This window comes from Camelus dromedarius, chromosome 13, assembly GCF_036321535.1.
Source record: "Camelus dromedarius isolate mCamDro1 chromosome 13, mCamDro1.pat, whole genome shotgun sequence".
NCBI classification, from domain to species: domain Eukaryota; kingdom Metazoa; phylum Chordata; class Mammalia; order Artiodactyla; family Camelidae; genus Camelus; species Camelus dromedarius.
The window spans coordinates 24,373,264-24,392,588 of record NC_087448.1 but is presented as its reverse complement, the minus strand read 5'-3'; positions in this window follow the sequence as shown (position 1 = coordinate 24,392,588).

Here is a 19,325-nt window from a genome sequence, read left to right as displayed (position 1 = left end):
GAAATCAAGTCTTTGAATGCACTGGGCGTGCATTTCTCAGGACTCCATTCCTTTCTGCTTTCCTCGGGAGCCCGGCCCACTGGAAAACCACCTCCCCAACCCCTCCCAGACCTTAAGAAGAGGTTCTTTTCCATAAATACCCGCAGAAAAAGTAAGTGTACAATTTAACCATCAGTTTGTTCCCCCAAAGATCCTAATTCTACCTCTATATACTTTCTCCAGGAGCCCAAAATTATAAGTACATGAACCTGGTTTATTAAATTAAGCAATGAAATACATTCAGGACTTCTTCTTTCTAACGCAGCCTGTGTGTTTCCCTTTGGTATCTGCTTATCATTACGCCAGTGTCTTCAGAAGCTCACATGAAGTAACAGCAAAAGTCTTACAGGATGAAATAGCTATTACAGGGGAAATTTTTTTCCTGGAGATTTCAGAAATTCCAAGTTTAACCTCTTTGATGTTCCACCCACCATGTTAGATAGTTCATCACAACCCCTTTTTTTCCTTATTATGTATAGTTTTAATACCCTGAGCAATAAAAGTGCTGAACTCTATCTGATATTTTACTGAACTCCTGAACTATTCTGAGTTAAGTGTGACAGATGCCCTAATGCATGAGCTGGGGAGCTTGTTCTTTTAGCTCAGGGACAGAACATTTCCATTAAAAACCAGAGACCTCAGTTCTAACCTCGGCAATGCCTTCTCCCCATGATTAATTATTTTTATGTGCACTGTAGTCCATTAGGGAAGTGTCAGTGCCTTAGGACTCTGATGTCTTTACATGGACTATTTTCCCCACTTCGTTCTCCCCTCTGTCTCCATCGAGCAAAATAAAGAACCACGTTTCCTGCACTTTTGTTTCAAATATTGTTTAGAGTTACGAATTTTACATTTTAAATTGCGATTCTCCTCTGTACTATTCTCCTGAAAGATTCTTTGTTAGTGTCATCGAACCTGCTTAAAAATAGAGATTTAAAATAGAATAAGGCAATCACTCAGAAATAATTTAGAAAGAAAATGTCACATACAGTCTTTTTGTCATTTGAGGATCACAATGACTTTTCTATTTATATGGGTAGAATGGTCGGCTCCATGTATACCTATAGGTCATTAAACTACATTCTCTGAAACTTTTGCTTATTCTGTTCCAGTGTTTTTATTGTCACTTCAGAAATACATTATTGAGTTGAATCCCAGGGAAAAGGACAATTGGTGACCTCTTTATGTGAAATGATGTTCTATTCTTATCTGAATGTAAAATTACGATTGGTGATCTACAACTCTGTGAAAGTGAAATGTTTTCTGTGTGTTTGCTAGGGTATTTATAAAGAGATGAGCATTCTAAGTAGGGCAATATTAATATGTAGGGTATTATTAATATTAATTATGTTTTGTAATCGAGTTAATGAACAAACTCACTGCATCTCTAATGTAGTTCTCATTGTGAAAGGCAAAAACTGCATCTCCACCCAGCAGGCAAATATACAAAAATATCTTCCCCTTTTATTGACTATTATTTTGCTCCTTGAAATTCCATTACGATGGTGACCCTGGCTCGATAATTTGATTTTCCAGCCACAACTAGGAAGGTATAAAATCTACAGACATTTTTACCATCCTCTCTTTATTTGCTCAATAGCTCTAATTTCTTTTAAAGATACTTAAAATGCTTGTTTTTTTTATTTTTAATTGAAGCTTTTAAAGTTGTTAGATGAATTGTGGCTCCTGCTTGCTCATACTTTGCCCTTGATGAAGAAAGAGGGAAAGGAGAAAGAAAGGAAAAAAGAGGAAGAGGAGCAGCAGACTATTATTTTTAATTATTATTACTATTAAGAAGAGATGGTGCATCAGGAGCTGTGCTAGGCTAGGTGTTTTGCACAAATTACTGCTACTGCTCCTGTCACCCCTGTCATTTGTCTCACTTTGCATTTAAGGAAATAGTGACTCCGGAAAAGTAACCCCCATGTCAGAAGCCACACGGCTGCACAGTGGCAGAGCTGAAATGATCTATCTCCACTTCCTGGTTCAACCCCATGGGCCCCCCTGGAGGACACAGGGGCTCTCACCAACCAGCTGTCAGCTGACCACTCAGGGCCTCCCAGCAGCTTAGTCCCACACTCACAACAGGCATCAGCCATCCACCCTCTAAGACGTTAATATTACGGCTTAACTACTCTGACTTAAGGCTTTTTGATAAGGGTCAGATTTCAAATGTCCTTAGGAGAGAACGAAGTGGGGACTGACTGTCACTGAAGGCCGATTGCGTGCCAGCTGTAGGACATGTATTCTTATTTAATCTCCCAACCCTCTGACCTGGTGCACTGGAGCCTCCCACCACCATCACGCTCTCGTGGTAAGACTAAACATTCTGAGACCGCTGTTGGTAAATGGGGAGTGGGCAAGAATAAGAATAACAAAAATTAATATTTACACAATTCTCGCTAATAATTTGCACGGATCATTCAGAGGAAAGAGTACAACGTTTAAAAATAAACTGCCATGGTGGGGAGGGGATAGCTCAGTGGGAAAGTGCATGCTTGGCGTGCACGAGGTCCTGGGTTCAATCCCCAGTACCTCCACTAAAATAAATAAATAAATAAACCCAATTACTGCTCCCCTCTTAAAAAAAAGATAATTCTAATAAAAAAGTTTTTAAATAAAATAAATTTAAAAAATAAACTACCATAAGCCATGTGCTACCCAAGTTAATGAACCCTTTAAAGTCTTCATTTTCTGTATTTCCTCTCAAATTGTGCCCATGAACATGCATATATAAACATATACTCTTTGAATATGGAAAGAAATAAAACAAAAATGCAAATACTTTATCCTTAACCCAGCAATTAATAGTTATGGGAAAAGAAATGCAAGTATCTTATCTTTAACCCAGTAATTAATATTTTTGTAGTGTTTCCATCTGGTTCAGTTTCTGTATGTTCAATCAAGCTAAGCTCTACTTTGGTTTTATAGAATATGCAAAAGACACATAAGACACATTGGAAATACAGTAAGGATGCAAGGCATACTCATATTATCTTGACCAAAATGTGATAAAGAATTAATAAGACAGTAAAACTTAGACCAAGATTAAAACACATCCAAAGGAAGGAAGCTCTCACTTCCAGTTGTTTGACGTGATGTTTATAAACTTCTTTCAACACAACTCAGAAAATCTCATGATCACATCCATTTGATTCATGCCACATCTATCAAAAACCAGACTGAACCTTCCTAAAAATAAGATGAATTATTGTCTGGAATTTAGAACAGGTGAGAAAAATCAAAAGAGATACTTCAAACACCTAATATGATTGAATTAATTTATAAGGCACTTTATTCCTCAAATTGACCCTCAAAACACACCCACTTTAGTTACTGTTACCCAAATACACAAATGAGAAAATTTAGATTAAGAAAACAGCAACTTGACCTCGGTCAAAAGCAAAAGACAGTGGGAGGAAGACTTCTAACATAGACCGTCTGACTCAAAGTCTCCTATACATAATGCCAAGTCTTCAAAGTGCTGCTTTGCTATTTTAAGGGCATCAAGGGTAAAGGACATTAATCTGGATAAGTATTTTGTATTTGAAATTGCTAACTAACCCTGTCACCTTATTATACTGCTTATGCCCTGTCCTGAAATTATAATCAAGTTTAAGAGCTTAGAAACTATAAAGCAGTTTTATTTTGTATTTTAGCCCTTTATTTCAAAAGACCAAAAACCTAGACTGTTTCATCACTATTGAGTATAATCTTCACCAAAAAAAAAAAAGAAAAAAAAAAAAAAGAGTTTCTCTAGATCCATTTGATTCTGATAGCTTAGGGGTGTTAATGGAGGGTTTTAAGCAGGAATGTTTCCTGAGTCTTGAAAGTGAAAGATCATGTCTTGTGAAAGACAAGAAGAAAAGTTCTAAATGAGTGGGGTTCAGGGTGTGCATCCAGACAGATGATTGCTGAAGCTGGAAAGTCATGATGAGATTGTGAAAAACCTTACTTGCAGTCCTAAAGAATACAAACTTTTCCCTGGAGGCTATAAGCAGCCATTTTCTATCCCTTCAAACAAAAAAAACAAAAACAAAAAAAAAAAAAAAAGAAAAAGAAGAAGAAGAAAAAGAAGGATTTTAAATAAGGGAGAGGCATGCTCAGGTTTTATTTTTGAAAGAAAAACTCTGATGATGGATTAATAGAGGATAAATTGGTAAGGACAGTCACTGTTAGCAGAGACCACTTGAAAAGCTGAGGCAACAGCCTTTGCCAAAGGTGGTTGAAAAGTGGATCACTGATGGCAGGATAGAAAGGAGGAAACGGTGCAGGGAGATGCTTAGGAGAACTTTTTTTTTAATAGATTGGAGTTGGGAGCTGAGGCGGGAGAAGGAGTAGAGATTAATTTGTGTATTACAGAGAGAAGAAGGGCCAGGTTTGAGAGGGAAGGCAATGAGTGGGGTTGCTTGCAGAACGTACACATGGACAGGTGGGCATCTAGGAGGCCACTGGAAGTAAGTACCTGGAGCTCAAAATGAAAGCACGCCGATTAACTGGCCCAGAGCATCTTGCTCGGAAAAAAGTCCCAGCTGTTCATAAGCCTTTGAAAAGAGGCAGCCGATTCTTCCCCACTGTCAGCAGCCCTTGTTCACATCACATCCTCTTCTAAATGGTTTCTCACTCATATATGAGAGGATCTGATGTGATTATAACCGCTTCACATTCATAAACACTATACTTAGAAGTAGCCTGAAGACTGTAAACATCTTGGTAACTTAAATACCCTGCCTATGAGAGGAATGACTTTATGTCCATACTTGTGGAAATACATTTATTTAATCATTTGGAAACCTTGTTTCACATGAAAAGGAAACAGTGCACCTATTTCAGGATTTCTAAGAGCCCAAACACAGATTTCAAGGTATTTATGCTAACTAGTGAAAAGAGGAAACTAAATTTGGGTGTGTTTTGGTTCCACCTATAAAGAGTGCAGTTTTAAACAGTAGGTCAAAAAAAAAAAAAAAAAAAAAGGGCAAATGGGATCCAGTTTTAGAGTATACATCCCCAGGTTCTAATGCACTTAAAAGACACGTTTCTGAGTGTTTATTATGCACCGGGTACCATGATAGGTGCTAGGAACATAATGGTAAGAATAAATAAATACAAATCCAGCTCAAATAACTTTCCAGTTAGTGGGAGATTCACTTATTCAAATAAGCACATAGATGTGGTCAGGTGCTCTAAGAAGAGAACCCAGTTCACAGCTCTACAAGTACATAGAAGAAAAGTTGTCTTAGAGAAGGCTTTCCTAAAAAAGTGATAGCTGAGCCAAATTCTGGAGGATGAGTAGGAGATGGTTGAAAAAGAGCATGGAAAAAGGTCCTGTGGTGAGAGCAGACATGCATTTGAGGAGCTGAAATCAGGCCCGTGACTGTGCAAAGGTGGGGGAGGGGACACTGTGGGACAATGGGAAGCCACTGTGTCTTGAGCATTGAGATGACATGATCCAATTTTTATCCTGGGAAACCCATGTGGTCTACAATGTAGAGGATAGATTGGTTCCCTTTTTGCCCAGGTTATAATGTTACCCATGCTACTCTTTGCCCAAATTAATTTTCTCTTCCCTTCATGTTTAAAGAATGCTTATAACCTGGGGTGGGGCCAAGCTAAGGCAGACTTGGAAATGAATGACTCTTACACGTTCATATAAGATGGTGGCTGCCATCCCCCTGGTAGCGAGGACAGCTTTGTGAGAGTTGTTCAAGTGACAGTGATGGCAGGGTTCACCACTTACAAATCCACACCCACTGGAGAGTGTGCAGGGAGACAAGGGAGGTCATCTGGGTTCGAGTTCCCCTGCTGCCACTTCTAGCTACAAACCATGGGAAAGTGATTTTAAAGCTTCCCATTGCAGAGCCCTCATCTTTAGACTGAAGGCAGAACAACAGACAGACTCCCTTCTGCCTTCCAATTCTATTTCACAAATAATTGAAGGAAGGGTAATTCTTAAGTTAAACTGTGGTTTGACAAAGAAAAATACGTTGATACAATGAAATTCACATATTTGGATCCTGCATTAAAGCATGTGAATATATTCTCTAAATTTAATCCATTTGCCCCCCCACACCTTTTTTTTTTGATCTACCATTTAAAACTGCACTCTTAATATGTGGAACTAAAACACATACATATTTATTTCCTCTCCTTACAAGCTAGCATAAATACTTTAAAATTTGTGTTTGGGCTCGTAAAAATCCTGAAATAGGTGCACTGTTTCCTCTCCCTGTAAACCAAGGTTTGCAAATGATTAACAGAAAAAACTGTTGCTACATTTTTTTTTCTTCACAATCTCAAATCCATAAGGAATATGTAGCTAATTTAAGCCTCATTGTATTAAATTGTAGAATATGCCATAAAATACTGATACCACAACTTGCATCAAACAAGTAAACATTTGTTATGGGGACAGTAAAATTTGCTTTTCACAAAAGGAGCCTACAGTAATAATGCATTCAATTCTATTTCCCAGAATGCTTCTTAAGTATGTTAATAAAGTCTTTATTGTGTCTGCTTATAAAAGTCGCCACCATTTCCCATTAGAAAGTCTCTGTTTATTCATCAAACATTTACTGACAGTGACTGCTGGGAGCAGCCTCAGATTTCCACTCCATTACACGGTTGTGGCATAAAGCACATTAATTATAGATATATTACAATATTCAACTCATTGAGGAAAAATTAGATGATCAAGGCTCATTTTCCTTGACAATAAGCAAGTTAATGAAAATACTAATTACCTGATGATGAAGTAGAGCCTTCAGGATTGAATGCTTAGCATCGGTAAAAGAGTTCTGTGAATCTAGCACAGAATATTAAAGCCAGGAGCATTGAAAGTCTATGAAGTGGTCCTTGCAATTGTCCAGTGCCCTTTAATCAGAGGATAAAGGCTAGTCAGAGACGAGGCAGAGTTTTCTAAAACATTTGGGGAAAGTCATTGAAAAATCATACTCTTTATCTAAAAAATTTTAAATATTATCTGGAACACAAATCAAGTTCATTATAAATAATTATGCAAAGAATAGGCTCATGGTCAGAAAGGACATTGCCATCTCCTGGTTATCTATTTTGTAAAAACAGCAGAACCATTTTCAGCCATTTTGAAATTGTAAGGGAGAAAACTTTTATCTAAAATTTTCCTTCTCTCAACCTCTGGAAGTTTAGACTGAATAGTAATAAACTCCTGACACAGGAAAGCCAGTTCACATCATGTAAGGGGTTTGGGGACTCTTCAAAAGAGGCCTTTTCCTAATAAGCATGGGAAAGATGCTCCACTTGATTTGCCACTGGGGAAATGCAAATTAAAACAACAATGAGAGGCCACTAAACACCTTTTAGGATGGCTAACATCCAAAAACCTGACAACACCAATTTCTGGCAAGGATGCCAAGCTACGGGAGCTCTCATTCATTGTTGATGGGAATGCAAGATGGTCCAACCACTGTGGAAGAGAGTCTGCCAGTTTCGTACAAAGCTAAGCATAGTCTTAACATACGATCCAGCAATCACACTCCTAGGTATTTACTGAGCTGATTTGAAAACTGATGCTTCCATAACAGCATGCACACAAATGCTTATATTAGAGTTTTGTCATAATCATTCAAAACTGGAAGCAGCCAAGATGTCTTTCAATAGATGAGTAGGTACACAAATTGTGGTACATCCACACAACAGAATATATTCAGCAGTAGAGAATAATGATAATAACGAGCTATCTAACCATATAAAGACATGGAAGAATGTTAAACCCATATTACAAAGTGAAGTAAGCAGTCTTTCAGGCCATATACTGTATGATTCTGATTTTATAACATGCTGTAAAAGGCAATACTGTAGAGATGGTGAAGAAATTAGGTTACCAAGGATTGGGGTGGGAGGTTTGAGGATTGAATTGATGAAACTATTCAGCTATTTGGATAGTGAAACTATTCTTCCTGTGTGATAACAATGAATTCATGACACTATGCATTTGTCCAATCTCATAGAATGTTAGAGAATTAAGAACAGACCTTATTGATACAACTTTAAAACAATCATCCAAGAGGTTGGAAGGTGCCAGGATGAGATATAAATGTGACAAAGGATCTAAGTATATTACCAATATATTGAATAACTTCCAAGTGATAGAGTCTGTAAGACTAAATGAAAAAAAGACCCACTACATGTAAGCACTGTACTGTAGCTGATAAAGTTGTTTCTCACAAAGGTATAGGTTAACAATTCTGGAACCACTAGGCATGTATACTGAAACTGAAGAATTAGGTAAATTGTGACTAGTGAGAGCCAAATTCTCACTGTTGGAATGGAAAGTTACACATAAGCAAGGAGAGGAGACTAGAATAATCCATGTGAGGGGAAGGTATAGCTCAAGTGGTAGAGCACATGCTTAGCATTCACAAGGTCCTGGATTCAATCCCCATTACCTCCTTTAAAAATAAATAAACCTTATTGAGTCATATGAGCTGCTTACATATTCTGGAGATCAAGCCTTTGTCGGTTTCATTTGCAAAAATTTTTTCCCATTCCGTAGGTTGTCTTTTTGTTTTACTTATGGTTTCTTTGCTGTGCAGAAGCTTGTAAGTTTCATTAGGTCCCATTTGTTTATTCTTGCTTTTATTTCTTCTAGGAGAAAATTTTTGAGATGTATGTCAGATAATGTTTTGCCTATATTTTCCTCTGGGGGTTTATTGTATCTTGTCTTATGTTTAAGTCTTTGATCCATTTTGAGTTGATTTTTGTGTATGGTGTAAGGGAGTGTTCTAGCTTCATTGTTTTACATGCTGCTGTCCAGTTTTCCCAACACTATTTGCTGAAGAGACTGTCTTTAAACACAACCCAATCCAAAAATCGGCAGAAGACCTAAACAAGCAATTCTCCAAGGAAGACATACAAATGATCAATAGACACATGAAAAAATGTTCAATATCACTAATTATCAGAGAAATGCAAATCAAAACTACAATGAGGTATCACCTCACACCAGTCAGAATGGCCATCATTCAAAAGTCCACAAATGACAAATGCTGGAGAGACTGTGGAGAAAAGGGAACCCTCCTACACTGCTGGTGGGAATGCAGTTTGGTGCAGCCACTGTGGAAAACAGTATGGAGATTCCTCAAAAGAGTAGGAATAGACTTACCATATGACCCAGGAATCCCACTCCTGGGCTTATATCCAGAAGGAACCCTACTTCAGGATGACACCTGCACCCCAATGCTCATAGCAGCATTATTTACAATAGCCAAGACATGGAAACAACCTAAATGTCCATCAACAGGTGACTGGATAAAGAAGATGTGGTATATTTATACAATGGAATAAACCAACAACATAACGCCATTTGCAGCAACATGGGTGCTCCTGGAGAATGTCATTCAAAGCAAAGTAAGCCAGAAAGAGAAAGAAAAATACTATATGAGATTGCTCATATGTGGAATCTAAAAAAAAACAAAACATAAATACAGAACAGAAATAGACTCATAGACATAGAATACAGACTTGTGGTTGCCAAGGGGATGGGGGTGGGAAGAGATAGACTGAGAAAGAAGATTATACTGTATAGCACAGGGAAATATATACAAGATCTTATGGTAGCTCACAGAGAAAGGAATGTGACAATGAATATATATACGGTCATGTATAATTCAAAAATTATGCTCTACACTGGAATTTGACACAACATTGTAAAATGATTATAAATCAATAAAAAATATTAAAAATAAATAAATAAATAAATAAATAAATAAATAAATAAATACATACATACATACACCTAGTTACCTCCCCCTAACAAAATAAAAAATAGAATAATCCATGTGGTAACAGATTGGAGTTAGATACATGAGTATAAATACGCATTTAGCTTAAATATTGAACAGACAGTTCCATGCATATATATGTATGTATATACACACACATGTATATTTCCTTACCCTATCAACTGAGACCATCTAGAATCAACTATATCCAGTAACAACGAGCATACTTAGAACCCAGATCTTAGCTTCTAATATCATTTTCCAATAAAAGAAACCAAGAACAATATATATATATTTCTATACATATAGCCACATTTATGAGGAATGAGGGGGAGTATGTCAAAGGAACACAGGAGCCAATTGAAAGAGCTCTTAATAACCAAGACTGGAAAATATTGAGCAAAAAAATAAAGTACTATTGGATTATAATGCAGAGTAAAAAAATAAGGAGCTATGAGTCCATCCTGAATGAATGGATAAATATGTAAATAGATAGATAGATAGATAGATGATAGATAGATAGATAGATAGATAGATAGATAGACAGATAAATAAATAGATGGATGAAGGAGAAAAAACAAATCTCCCATGCAGGAGAATTCCAAAAAATTTAACTCTGGTAATTGCCCGTTCTTTGAGAGGAGGATGCCAAGAAAAAGCTTCCCTCCAAAGAGTACAGTACGGAAAAGGGGAAAAAGTCACCTTATAGGTGAAAAATCTGATAAATGTTCCTCCAGTTAAGTGATCAAGATAAGCACCAACAGTAATGAGTCATACTGATAATAGTTTATATATGGTTATATATGATGAGAATGGCATTTTACCTCTATAGTCTTCCTTCCAAAAATACATTACCCCAATCTAGTCATGAAAAACCCCAGTTGAGGGACATTCTACAAACCACCTGACCAGTACTTCCCAAAACTGTCAAGGTCATCAAAAACAAGGAAAATCTGAGAAACTGTCACAGATAATAGGAGCCTAAGGAGACCAGATACCTAAATGTAATGTGGCCTAGATGGGATCCTACAACAGAAAAGAACATTAGGCAAAAACAAAGAAAATAGAAATAAAATATGGACAGTAGTAAAAAAAAAAAGATAACGTATCAATACTGGCTCACTGATAGTAACAAATGTACCTCACTAACATCGGGTATTAACGATAAAAGTGTAGAACAGAAGGGAACTCTGTAGTATCTTGGCAGTTTTTCTGTAGATCTATAAATGTTCTAAAATTAAAAGTTTACTGTAAAAAATAGGCCTTTTCCACACATTGCTGAATTATTTCTTCCATTTCTCAAACTGGCAGTCTACATCAGAATAAGCAAACTGCTGAGTGTATCTTCAGCTTTCATTCCAGCATCAATTTGTATTTTCCAAGCCCTTTTGAGTTCAGACTAATAGCTCTGCACAGCTTCCCCCTTTTCCTGTGCATTATCCATTGAACGAGTTCCAAATCACTCTGCTGTGGAGTAGCCAAAGATCCCGTTTGATGGATGGGCATTTCACACACCTGTTTTGGGGTCTTTGATTGATGTGCTGGCGTCCAACTAATGTAACTTCTGCTAGTAGAGAAGTGAGGAAAACATACATTTGTGCAAGCTGCAGTCCCGTTTGCTGCTCATCCAAAAGGCTTAATTTAGAAAGAGTGACTTAATAATTCAGCATGGACAATTCCTTGATTCCCATTGACTTTCAATTCAATCAGCAAAGCTGCCTCTTGGATTTTCCATTATTATGAAGACTGATGTATTTTATAAGAGCAAACAGCAGCTCTGGCAGATTAATGTTCTTCTTGTCACCCTGCAGTGAGAGCTTACTTAGGATTCTTCTCTTGTAAAGTGAATTTTGGATCCAAAGAATTTAACCAGCTGACCACTGATAACTTTAGTGTCCTCCTCTACCCAAGTCTTTTTGTAACCCTCGCCCACCAAAGTTCAGCAAGATCTTCAGATATATAGCCTCTCCTAAATTAAATGCACGTGTAGTGAAATGCCCCAGCACTTGGAGCTGAGAGAACTGGGCTCTCATTTAAAATTTCTGTTTACTTGGGACAAATTATTTATCCTCTAAATGCTTTCTTCTCTGCATCTCCTCCCCCAGTGAAAAGGGAACAATAATACTTGCCTGGTCTGTCTCATAGAGATATGGGAGCATCATGAACTCATTCAACAAATATTTCCCAAGGACCTATTGTGTTGCAGGTAATATGTAAGAACTGAGGATGTAACAGTCAAGGAAAAAAATTGCTGTTCCTGTGGAAATTGCATTCTAGTAGAAATACACAGAAAATAATAAAATAAAATATATAGTACTCTGATAGTTATAAGTGCAATTTTGAAAAAGTAGGAAGGAGGACAAGAACACTTGCATAAGAGGTGATTTTAAATATGATGATCAAAATAGGTCTTATTGAGAAATGGCATTTGGGTAAAGGTAAAGAAGCCAGTCATGAGGATATCAGGGGGAAAAAGACATTCCAGGAAAAGGAAAGAGCAAGTGTAAAGGCCCTGAGGCAGAAGCAGGCTAGAATATTACAAAGGGCAGCAAGAAGGCCAGTGTATCTGGAACAAAGGCAGCCTCAGGGAGAGTAGTAAGAGCTGAGGTTGGACAGGTGACAGAGAGGATGATCAGGCCATGCAGAGTCTTGACACTGCTGTCAAGACTTTGGTTTTTACCCTAGCTGAGAAGAGGAGCCACTGAAGATGGGGAGCCATCTGAACAGGCAAGTTACGTGATCTGTTTTATGCTTTAATAAGGTCACTGTCGATGCAGCACAGATGAGGGGAAGAAGCTGAGGAGGGAGACCAGTGAGTCAGCTATGGAAAAACCTAGTAAGAGATCCTGGTGGCTCAGATCAGGATCCTGGCAGAAAAGGTGTCTGAAACTGCCTGGATTCTAGATTGAAACAGAATTGTCTGAAATTAGATGTGAGACAGGAGAGAAAGAGGAGCATCTCTTTCCAGAATTCTTGTCTTGAACAGGTGGAAAGATAGAGTTGTCATTTACCGGCACTGGGACCACAGGCTGAGAAACCATTTGGAGGAACAGGGAAGAGCAGAAGCTCAGTTTCGGAAATGCTATGTTTGATATGCCTGTTAAACCTCTGAGCAAAAGTTAAAAGTCAACAACTGGACCTGCATGTTTAGGGTTTGGAGGGAAAGTCCAAACTCAAGATAGGAAAACATGTAGGTCATCGGATGGTATTTAAGGCCATGTGAGTTGGTTGGTCACCAAGTGAGTCCAAACAAGAGGAAGAGAAACAGAAGAGGTCCTCCAAGGATCCAACTCGGGGACGTTTCATTGTTAAGAGATCAAAAAAGACAAAGAGAAACTGGCAGACTGTGATGTATTTCACAGATATATGCATTTAATTATAACCTTTTAAAATAGATAGCTTTTTAACACCACGATATTATTGAAGAATAGAAAATCCGAGAAGAAAGATGAAAAAAAGTTGAAAAAGTTCTGTCTTCAGTCATCCAAGCGCTGCCCTGCCATATTCAGCGCCCCTGCTAATTTCACAGGAAGGATACAGATCCCCAGCTAAGGGGCCCACCCCTCAGAAGTTGGGCTGGAAAAGAGAAACATCCCAGGAGAATGGCCTCTCTCCACTCGGCAGTCCAGGGGAAGACTCCTAATTGAGTGACATTTCAACCAAGAGTCAAGGGAGATTGTTACTGTCTCCCTAGTAAAGCCTCCTGTTCTCCAAGTGGCAGGGAGGGAGGGGGTGTCTGTCTCCAGTTTCCTGGACTACTGGGTCATTTGCCTCCTGCAGAGAGCAGATGAGTGACTAAGACTAAAATCTCACAGACAGAGTGAGATGGAGACGCTAAACAATTATCTTTAACAATTTGAACTGAACTCACCAGTTCATGAAGGAAAACGGGGGGAAAGGAGATTTGAAGTTCTATGGAGCTCGCCCAGGGAATCAGATTTCCAGACAATTGCAAGTTGTCCAACTCGATGCCATTGAAATAACGCTGAATAGATTCCCTTCTCCTCAGAAATCCAGGTTAAATTGGGTGACATTTCCACGCCAGAGATTTCCTACACTTCCCCACCGCCATCTGTTCCTCACAGCCTCCACGAGCCTTGTTTTCTGTCTCTAAGATACGAAGTAGGTGTATGTTTCTTACAGCCATGATGGGCACTTTTTTTCCCGTCTGTTTAATTTCTAACTCCTATAAAGTCCTATCAGGACATGTGCAGGCCATGGTTATTTGTCAGTCTCCTGGTTTTGACCTGATCTTTTCCCCACAATTGTATCCCTCCAGCCCTGCACGTCGCTGTTTAGTTAAAAAGACTTTGGTAATATTAGGAAGAAATTACAGAGCTGGCATCTCAAGTACAGTTCAAACAGTTATAAGGAACTATCTGGCCAGGAAGCCCTAATGCCTTCATTAATAAAGCTATTAATTCTGAAAAGTTCTGACAGCTATAACATCTTTTTTTTCTGAAAAGCAAAAAACACTTTTCCTTTATGTCCAAAATGCCTTCTTCTCTGTATGTAGCGGCTGCCTCAGCCCCTCTTTACTGCCTGTTTTAATTTGTCTTTAATATCAGATGTGGCGTATCGATTTCTTCTGTGTAAATTTTCATTGTGAATAATTCAGAGGCACGGTTTTTTTTTTCCTATTTTGGTCAATAGCAAGAGGAAATTTTGAGGATAATCAATGGAGCCCTGACTGAGGATTCCTGTGTTGAGATCCCCAGAAGCGAGGGAGGGGGAACAGCAGGAGATAATATGACCCCACCATCAATCACTGAGATCAGCAAACACAAACATGGGTTTCTGGGAGGAACAGAGAGTCATTCCGAAGGCCCAGAAGGTCTGCTAATAGTCAGCTCTTTTTGCTCTCAATCACAAGGCACCCCAGCTGTGTTGGGGACCGTTAGAGTCCACTCTCAGATAGTTTCTTTTCAACTAGTATGGCTTTAAAATCATGTTCTAAAGATGTCCTCTTTTACAGGAATATCTACATCCTATAATGCATCCATTCTTAGTGATTTGTTCATATTGTAGCCAAGTTTGGGTTTTTTTTTCCCCAAATAGGGTAGAGAAATTGGAAAGGTTCCAGGAAATCAGTCCAGGGAATAAATGTCACTTTTTTAATTCAGATAATATGGTTGAAATTAATTATCGTAGAGCTGACAGAAAGCAGGCAAGTTTGTCTAGTCTCCTCTCACTGCAGTAAGAACGCGTTTTCTGTGCCTGTTTGGATGCTGGCCCCCGTCCAAGTCTTTGCCACACTCAATTTGCCACAAAATTGGCAGCCCTCTGTCTCATAAAGGAATCCAAGTGTAACAATAAATATTGGTCCCTCTGCACAATATGACACATGTGAGTCAGACCAGACCTGATAGGTATCAGGTTGTTGGACTTAAATAATGCTGGTATTTTATATTTTCTATCTCTTTCTTAAGACATTTTCATAAAATTCTGATTTAACAGGAGATGCTAGAGTCAGGAGGGCTTTTGCATTCTCCTAGGGATGTGGCGATCCGAACAAGTGAGGAAAAGAGGGGCTCAGGTTAACTGGAGCAGTTTCAATTTCAATTATGTGAAGTAAATGGTCTTTTTCAGGTCTGATGATTTCTGAAAACTATTTGAAGATCTGGTGTGATTTACATGCAGTTTGCCTTGATTTTTAAAATTAAGGGCTTTCACATTATTCCGTTTGAGTTTTGAATAGAATTATGATACGCCTGCTTGACATGAACATATATTCCTAAGGTAATTTTTAACAAACAACCAAGCAACTCCCTAAAGAACTGATTATAAAATAAAGGCTATATCTTCTACAACAGATATCTGGTTTTGCTTGTCTCCAGAGGAGACCCATAAAATTTCAAAAACATCTGTAGTTAATTACTTAACAGCTTAAAGTTAAATAATAGCTCAATGTATGCAAAGTAAAAGAGGAAATTAGAAGTCCTGGTTTAGTTTACCACAGATAACTTATTTATAAATCTCTGTAATTTATTATTAATATCCTTATACAATAATCACTCACGCATATACACACAGTGAACCTTAAAATTTTATTTTGAGTCTTGTTTCTTTACAAAAGAGGTCTTTAGGACTCTTTAGACTTAAAAGTTTTTGGAAAGCATTAAAGAGAAATGTTAACATTATATTTTATGGGAAAAAATAGTGATTCTTTGTTCACGATCTTATTTTATTCATCAATAAATTTCAAGGAGAAAAAATTACACTCATTAAAAAACTATGATTTCCATGGGTTTAATTTTAGGGTTAAGGCTGATATTCTCCCTCCAAAAAGTAAAGAATATGCAAGGATAAATTATTTGTAAAGTTAGGATTTGTTTTGCAAATATCAGCAAGGCTTTCCTTCTGCAAATGACAACATCAGTACTTTTCTCCAACTGCTTTCATCAGAACAGGTCATTATTTAACTTGCTCTTGTCCTCAAAGGGAAAAACACAATTTTGGAATAACAAACTCTTAGAGAATTATGTGATGAATCAAGCTGACATGTTGCATAAAAATGAAGAATAGAATGAAAAAAACATGATTTTTTTTCAGTTAATGGTTGATAACATATGTAGAAACAGATATTTGCTAGAGTTGATTGAATGTTAACGTGATCAACTGCAAACTAGCAAACACAGCCTATTCTAAAGCAACAACTAGAGTCATTTAATAAAAGCCAAAATTAGTGATATAATAATTTTAGCCTGTTTTTATGGATCAGCTATAAACATTTTACAGGTTGATATTAAAAATTGGTATCAAAAGTATAAATCTATCCTGGGTTGAAACAGGGAGGAAAAAGAATTGATCTGATTAAGAAGTCCAGGGTTCCAGCACCAGTGCTGGAAGGGCTACAAACTAGCAGTATGATCTTAGTTGGACTAATAATAATAATAATAATAATAACAACAACAACAACAACAACAATAACAGAGCTATCATTTATTCTAAGTTTTTTTTGAACCAGGGATCATTTCATGTAATCTTCTCCTGCAGGTACTATTATTATTCCCATTTTGCAGACGAGAAACTGAGGGCACAGAAGGGTAATTATTTGCCTGAAGTCTCATGTCTAGGAAGTGGCAGGCAAAGAGGCTGAAACTCAGGTCTGACTGATACTTAATCACAATAAATGTGTGTCCTCTGTATAAACATTTAGGGTGGACCAAATGGTCCCCTTCCACTTCTAAGATTCCTCATTTTTTTTGAAGTTGTTGCCATACATGTATATGAATATATCATTAAGATATTTTACCAATTTCACAGTTTATATGTGTGGAACCATTTGTATATGAGCTCCCAAGCAGAGGATCCACCAACTTTTTTTTATGGAGGAGCTACTTTTTGTTGCCCAAATGCTTCCATCACTCTGAGGAAGGAAAGAGTGTAGGAAAGTCACTGGGAAAATTGGGGAAGGGGTGCCATGGCCAGCTCACTGCCCTCCCCTCAAGAATCTTGGCAAATGGAGTGGAATCTAAAAAAAAAAAAAAAAAAAAAAAAAAGGAGCAGACTCACAGATACAGAGAACAAACTAGTGGTTACCAACGTGGAGGGGAGGGGTAAGAGGGATGGAGAAGGGGAGATTAAACTATTGGGTGTAAGACAGGCCACAGGGATGCATTGCACAACTTGGGAAATATAGCCAATATTTTGTAATAACTGTAAATGGAAGGTAACCTTTAAAATTGTATAAAAAATAAAATAAAATAAAAAATAAAAAGCAACAGAAAAGAATCTTGTCAAATCAAGTTAAGGAGCCATGGCAACAGCTCATGATAATGAGCCCTGTCACAGTTAGAACATCCTGCCTGCTTTAAATGGTCTCGCTCAGAAGATGCAGGACTACGACAAGAGAGAACAGTACACAGTAGATCAATAGCTGGAGGAAATATGCTTCATTATAACTGCCTTACTGGCGCTGTCCTTGGGTCAAACTCCCTAACTTATAGCCCAGGCAGTCTCCTGGCACTGTGAGACCAAACTAATGATAATGCTCTATGTAAAGTGCACCCTGTTCCAAGTAGTTCCACATCTTCAGAGGGTTAATGGGGAGAGCTCAAGAGACCTGGTACCCTGATCTCAGACAGAGTTGTAGGATCAAGGGATGTATGTGGTGGGACAAGGATAGGTTTGGGTCAAATCCTTTCTGCCATGTTCTGGGTAGTCTTGGGAAATTTATGTCACTTCTTAGAGCATTGATTTCCTCATCTAGAAAAAAAGTGTGACAAAACGTAGCTCATAGGATCATCATCAAAATGTGCATTGACGTAGAGTAGTTATGAGGGTCAGCAAGATCATGGGTACACAGTGCCTGTCACAAAGCAGGCGCTTGATAACCATCTGTTCTCACGTTTTGCATTCCCATCACAGAAAGATGCTTCTCTCACTAGGTCATCAGGGGAAGATACTACTTTACTTACTCCAAAGCTGGAGTATTTAAGTATTATTTAGATTTCACCTTTAATTTGGAAAAACTTCAGTGTACTATTTTCAATGAAATGTATTAATCATGACCCTTGGAACCCAAATACTACACTTTGGCTAAATGACTTACTGTGAGCTTACCATTTGAAGCACACTTCAAAATCGTAAGTGAGCTACCATAAAAAGGTGTCTTTTTCTCAGACCCCTATATTTTTATTTTTAATCTGCTTTAGTCAAATTCATTTAAGAGGAAGATACTACCATCACCCATTGGCATTACCCAGCACAATGAGAGGAATATAAAACCTACAGTTATTGGTCTTTTAGTTTGTCCTTTGCATCAGAAGTTGGAGTAAGTAACTTACTCCAAAGTTGGACATCCCTTGCAAAGAGAAGATAGTACCCAAGAATCTGGATTGAGAGATGCCAGGGAAAGGGAAAAACAAGATCAAGGTCTCCATCAGGTGCCTTAATTCCCTCCCAGTTTGTCCCAGCCAGCAATGGAAGCCTGAGCCCATTCTAAACTGCACCATCCAAAGGGTAGACATGGTCAGGTGCCCCGGATCCCAATGAGGAACATTCTTAAGGTCCTCACGGATCTCCACATACCCCGAGGCTACATCCCTGTCTATGTATTTAGGTGTATATTCGCTTAGCAGCATAGAAATACATTGAAGCATTATGGATAAAATTTTAAGAAAGTAAATGACAGCTTTTTTATGTGTGCATTCAAGAAAGAAAAATATATCTCTTAGGCAGGCCATAATTGTGGAACTTATGCTAATGGAAATCATTGTAACACTTTATTCATAAGGGTCATTTATAAATGATGTATGAATGTCCATAAATGTCTCTCTTATTTGCTATTAATAGTTAGGGATGCTATTAGTTTTACATAAGCCAAGTGAGATGCCTTTCAAAGGGAAGCCACAACAGGTATAATCTGTTGGAATGAGTCTGCAGACAAAACAAGCATATTTTTGCCGGGTTATTAACTACAATAAAGTATTTCCATGTGGGTTATTTAAGGTTTTATTTAGATTTCATCTTTAATTTGGAAAAACCTCAGGGTGCTATTTTCAATGAAATGTATCAATCATAACA